Raw genomic sequence first — 5,939 nt, forward strand, 5'->3', positions numbered from 1 at the left:
CAGCTAAATCCATAACCCTCTCGCCCCGCGACGGGATTCCAGGGTCTCGGTCCCTCAAGCAGAAAAGAAAACTCTTCCCGGGGTTCTCGGCAGCTTCTCCGGTTTGTGTCGCGTTACCGCGACCGTGACATTACGAGGGTTAAAGTCGTTTTATCGCGGACGTAGCCGCAGCCTGGTTCCGGAATCAGGACCGGATTCCCTTTCGCCTTAACCTGGGTGGCGTCTCACGTTATACGATACATGGTTTCATATTTTCGAAGGCGCTGCGAAAGAAGCATGCGATGCCATAACGCGATGAACGGTACTAGGAAAATAAAAGAGACGGGAGAAAAACAATCAAATACCGGCTAAGAGAAATCAAAAAAAGGAAAAAGACACTTCTTTAACCTTCTATCATTCTCACAAGCTTTCTTATTCATGTGTTTTCTTTGACCCCGCAACTTTAGATTTTTTCTCTTCGCGCACACCACAGAAGAATCACCGACACACGACTCAACCACAACCACGCCCGCTACTCATACGATAGATGCAACACATCACGCCCGTCACTAGGTCGGCTTTCGCCTGCGGCTTAGGATCGACTGACTCATGTCCAACCACTGTTCACATGAAACCCTTCTCCGCGTCAGTCCTCCAGGATCCCTCTGGAGTATTTGCTACTACCACCAAGATCTGCACCGACGGCGGCTCCGGGCAGGCTCACGCCCACAACCCTTCTACGCTCACCGTCGCGACCCCCCTACTCGTCGGGGCCTCAGCGCCGTCGCTCTCTTCGAGCTGACACGGACGTTATTCGCTCTGCCGACCGACGGCCCGGTATAGGCACGACGCTATAGCGCCTCCCATTTTAAGGGCTAGTTGCTTCGGCAGGTGAGTTGTTACACACTCCTGAGCGGATTCCGACCTCCATGGCCACCGTCCTGCTGTCTTTAGCAACCAACTCCTTTTCGTGGGATCCGAAATGTGCGTCGTTTAGGCGCCTTAACCGGGCGTTTGGTTCATCCCACAGCGCCAGTTCTGCTTACCAAAAATGGCCCACTGGGCGCTCAGATTCAAATCAATTGCCGCGGCCTCAATCAAGGAAAAAGGCCGGGCTTCTCACCCATTGAAAGTTTGAGAATAGGTTGAGGTCGTTTCGACCCCAAGGCCTCTAATCATTCGCTTTACCGGATGAAACTCCGTTTGTTCTCTTTGCGAGCACCAGCTATCCTGAGGGAAACTTCGGGGGGAACCAGCTACTAGATGGTTCGATTAGTCTTTCGCCCCTATACCCAACTCCGACGATCGATTTGCACGTCAGAATCGCTGCGGACCTCCACCAGGGTTTCCCCTGGCTTCGTCCTGGCCAGGCATAGGTCACCATCTTTCGGGTCCCAACGTGTGCGCTCTGGGTTCGTCCGGCCGACTCGACCAAACCCTTTTAAGGGGGAAAGATCTCGCGAGCATTCGGACGCCCTGGGGTTGCGCCCGCTCTGTTCGAGACGGGATCACCCCTCGCGGATGCACCCTCATCGGGGCCGCTTCACTTTCATTGCGCCTCGCGAGTTTAGTTTGATAATTTCTCGACGACTTGCGCACATGTTAGACTCCTTGGTCCGTGTTTCAAGACGGGTCGGGTGGGACCCGACTTCTACTCTCCGCTCTGGGCCTCCACAGGTTGAGCACCGCAACTTTTTCTCTTTTACAAAAAAAAGCTACGACACCTCCCGGGAGGAGACAGGTCACGACCGGGCAGTACTGTTGGGAAACGCCGCGCTCGTCATCGCGGCACCCGCGAAGGTAACCACGAAACTCGCTAACGGACGCCCCGTGTAACAGACACCCAGTCGGTCGCGGAGTCCTACTAGGCCCCCCACTTGCGGACCTTGGCGTGGCTATTGCGATCGCAGAACGACTTATGCAAGAGAGCCGCCAATTCAGGCAGTCTCCATGCAGCGTTAAGGGCATACAACCAAGTGCCGGGAGCGGGGACTTGTTCGACCTTCGAGGGCCCACCCGTTTAACCCCCTGAACGGTTTCACGCACTCTTGAACTCTCTCTTCAAAGTTCTTTTCAACTTTCCCTCGCGGTACTTGTTCGCTATCGGTCTCGTGGCGATATTTAGCCTTAGAAGGAGTTTACCTCCCGCTTAGGGCTGCACGCTCAAGCAACCCGACTCTTGGGAAGGGATCCGATGCACGGTCTCGGCTCGTCTTATCTACGGGCCTGACACCCTCTGTGGGTTGCTCGCCCCGTTCATGGAGACTTGGACGATAGATACCGGACAGACGCGCACGATCCTCCCGAACACCACATTCCTCGGCACCCGCTCAACCGGGCGCGAGGTTCGGTGCTGGGCTCATCCCTGTTCGCTCGCCGCTACTAAGGGAATCCTTGTTAGTTTCTTTTCCTCCGCTTACTGATATGCTTAAGTTCAGCGGGTAGTCTCATCTAAACTGAGGTCAGAATGAATTGTTTGTTTTCAAAAGGAGACAACACTTTATCTAGCTCGGCAGACTTTGGCGTTTTAAAGCCGGGAAAGATTGAATAATTGCCGGTTCAAATTTTTTTTTTTCGAAATAAAGCGAGTCTCTCGTTATTCGCAAAAATTAATTTACGAAAAGTGACAGGGCGTCCTGCGGCTTTTTGTATTGAAACAACGCGTCGTGCGCGAACCAAGCTTGCATAACGAGCGGTTAGAGTGAGTGATAATTCGCGGTGGTCGACACTTCGACACGCCCGGCGCACACACACAACTAAACTCGCGTTGAAGCGGTATATCGCGCACACGCAGCCGACACCTTGTTCGAGAAGATGTGTTTATTTCTAAAATTTTTTTTTGAGTTGGCTCAAAAATTTCCCATCTGTTTTGCCATCGAAAAAGGTTTCTTTTGAATAGAGAGGAAAAAAAACAAAACAGGGCGAACCTTCTTTTATTTTTCCCCCTTTTTTGTATTTGAGGCATCGCGGACACTTAAGTCGCGCGGCACCCAGACGTTAGAGATTCGGGAGCTTTTATGCGGTCAGGCCGGGTGAAAAATAAATCTCGCCGCGACCCAACATGCAAAACCAAGACTGAAAAAATCTCTGTTCGTTCATCATTCGACCGACCCTCAGTCAGATGTGGCCCGAGCGAGAAGCTGGGCCGCCATTTACGTTCAAGATTTCGATGCTCCATGTGTTCTGCAGTTCGCATGGATTAGCGCACTTTGCTGCGCTCTTCATCGATCCACGAGCCTAGTGATCCACCGTTCAGGGTCGTATATAAAACGACATATTCGTTTTCTTCTCTCTTTTTCTCCAACCCGCCCAAGCAAATGAATGCGAGGGCGGAGAAAGAAAGCCAGAAAGAAAATGTTCCGATAAACACTCGTACTAGAATTTGGGTTTAGTGTGTTATTGTGATTTTGAATTCTTCCTACTTCATCGAGAGGGCGAAGGGCAAGCTTAAAAAACATTCGGTTTTCAACGGCATAGTGTCGGGCTTTGGAGTGTTAGTCTATACGACGCACACGCACGCAACCACGAGTATCTACGCCCGAAAAGAACGTCCAGAGTAAAGTCTCACACTTTCGTCCCCCACCGAGAATCAAAAAATCCCGAAGACGAAGAGAGAAACAAAAAAAAAAACAATTTCGATTGGGCGTATCCGCTTTAAAACCACCGCGCATCAGAGCGCCTGATACCCGTTCAAAATCTTGATGTTTTTTTTTTTTTTTTCCGACTCTCCATCCACCGAGTTTTTATTTTTCAAAGTGTTTGATTTAGGGACTAAGACTTTATAAAATCTCCTTTATTGTTCCTTCGGTACTCGCGGCCCAGGCGGGCTATCGTATTCTTCACTCTACTAACGTCAACACTGTGAGCGCCGCTAAAGGTCGAATGAATCTATAGAGACATTCACCATCGAAGCAGGAAGAATTTGCTCACGGCCATAGACCAAATCGAAAGACTTTGTGTTTTTTTTTGAGCCGAGAGGAAAGAAAAATCAATTTGAAAAGGCGAATCCGCTTTAAACCACCGCGCATCAGAGCGCCTGATACCCGTTCAAAATAAATGATTTTCTTCCGTCAACCCACACATAGTTCATACGATGTCTTACGCCGAAAGACTTTTGATGGGGTTTTTTTTGTTTTGCAACTTTTAGTTGTTTCGTGCTCAACCAAAGCCATATGCGCAAAACATTTGTCTTGTTCGTTTATGATCCTTCCGCAGGTTCACCTACGGAAACCTTGTTACGACTTTTACTTCCTCTAAAGGATCAAGTTCGACCATCTTTCAGTCTCGCCGTTGGTAGGCACCGCACGGGCAGAGATTGCTCCCCACTCGACGGCACCCCGACAAGCCCGTCCGAAGGCCTCACTAAATCATTCAATCGGTAGTAGCGACGGGCGGTGTGTACAAAGGGCAGGGACGTAATCGACGCGGGCTAGTGACCCGCGCCTACTAGGGATTCCTGGTTCATGGGGATCATTGCAGTCCCCAATCCCAACCACGAAGGAGGTTCAGCGGTTACCCGGTCCTTTCGGACAGGGAGAGTGAAACACGCTGATTCCTTCAGTGTAGCGCGCGTGCGGCCCAGGACATCTAAGGGCATCACAGACCTGTTATTGCTCACTGTCACGCGGCTGGACGCCGCTTGTCCCTCTAAGAAGACTGCGTGACGGACGCGAGAGCAGAAGGTATCGCCGGGGATGACGACGACCGAATAACAATAGAGCCAGCCCCCGCGAGACATTCCCGACAAAGCCCCGCCATACCTCATCCGCCAGGCAACCAACCCGTGAAGGCCGTACACCCGACGAACAAAGCACAACGAAACCAAGCCGAGAGATTGCCTCACTAAAGGAACCAGTCCCACCGAGACCCGAATCGCCGCCACCTGATCCCGACGCCTCCGTACTCCCTTCGGTTTCAATTGATAAAACCCGTCACCTATTTAGCAGGCTAGAGTCTCGTTCGTTATCGGAATTAACCAGACAAATCGCTCCACCAACTAAGAACGGCCATGCACCACCACCCACCGAATCAAGAAAGAGCTCTCAATCTGTCAATCCTTCCAGTGTCCGGGCCTGGTGAGGTTTCCCGTGTTGAGTCAAATTAAGCCGCAGGCTCCACTCCTGGTGGTGCCCTTCCGTCAATTCCTTTAAGTTTCAGCTTTGCAACCATACTTCCCCCGGAACCCAAAGACTTTGGTTTCCCGGAAGCTGCCCGTCGAGTCATTGGAGTAACTCCGACGGATTGCTGGTTGGCATCGTTTATGGTTAGAACTAGGGCGGTATCTGATCGCCTTCGAACCTCTAACTTTCGTTCTTGATCAAGGAAAACATTCTTGGCAAATGCCTTCGCTGTTGTTCGTCTTGCGGCGGTCCAAGAATTTCACCTCTGTCGCCGCAGTACGAATGCCCCCGTCCGTCTCTATTGACCATTACCTCGGGTCCAAAAGTAAAAGACCAGCAAAATCGGACCGAGGTCCTATTCCATCATTCCATGCTGCGATATTCAGGCGTTGGGATACACCTGCTTTGAGCACTCTAATTTGTTCAAAGTAAACGTTGCCGGCCGCCCGAGACACCCGGTGAAGGGCACCCCGAACGATTGACTGGGTGGAGCGAATCGAGTCAACTACGACCAAAATTTAAAAAAGAACCCGAAAGAACTTTCCAACTCTGGCCGCAGATACAACAACGACGCACCGACCACCACTCCGGCGATGTTGTCCGACCGTGAAGAGAGTCGGGCTTTGACACCCGGGCTCCCAGAGCGTGAAACGCAACACCCTTGATTCAGAGCGGCGCCGCCCGGCCGAAGACAGACATCCGACTACGAGCTTTTTAACCGCAACAACTTTAATATACGCTATTGGAGCTGGAGTTACCGCGGCTGCTGGCACCAGACTTGCCCTCCAATGGTTCCTCGTTAAAGGATTTAAAGTGTACTCATTCCAATCACGGGGCCTC

The 5,939-nt window shown here is 51.4% G+C and overlaps 2 non-coding genes across 2 annotated transcripts in view; both read right to left on the minus strand.

Moving 5' to 3' along the window:
- Nucleotides 1-2,444, minus strand: part of LOC124319956 — a 4,575-nt gene extending 2,131 nt beyond the window's left edge. The window contains exon 1 of the ribosomal RNA XR_006913648.1: nt 1-2,444. This exon is cut by the window's left edge and continues 2,131 nt beyond it. This is a non-coding gene — a ribosomal RNA (large subunit ribosomal RNA).
- Nucleotides 2,445-3,086: 642 nt separating this feature from the next.
- On the minus strand, nt 3,087-3,239 carry LOC124319958. Its single transcript, XR_006913651.1, has one exon. It is a non-coding gene; the product is annotated as a 5.8S ribosomal RNA (ribosomal RNA).
- Between the last annotated feature and the right edge of the window lie 2,700 nt (nt 3,240-5,939).

Source organism: Daphnia pulicaria, unplaced genomic scaffold, assembly GCF_021234035.1.
Source record: "Daphnia pulicaria isolate SC F1-1A unplaced genomic scaffold, SC_F0-13Bv2 h1tg000227l, whole genome shotgun sequence".
NCBI lineage: Eukaryota > Metazoa > Arthropoda > Branchiopoda > Diplostraca > Daphniidae > Daphnia > Daphnia pulicaria.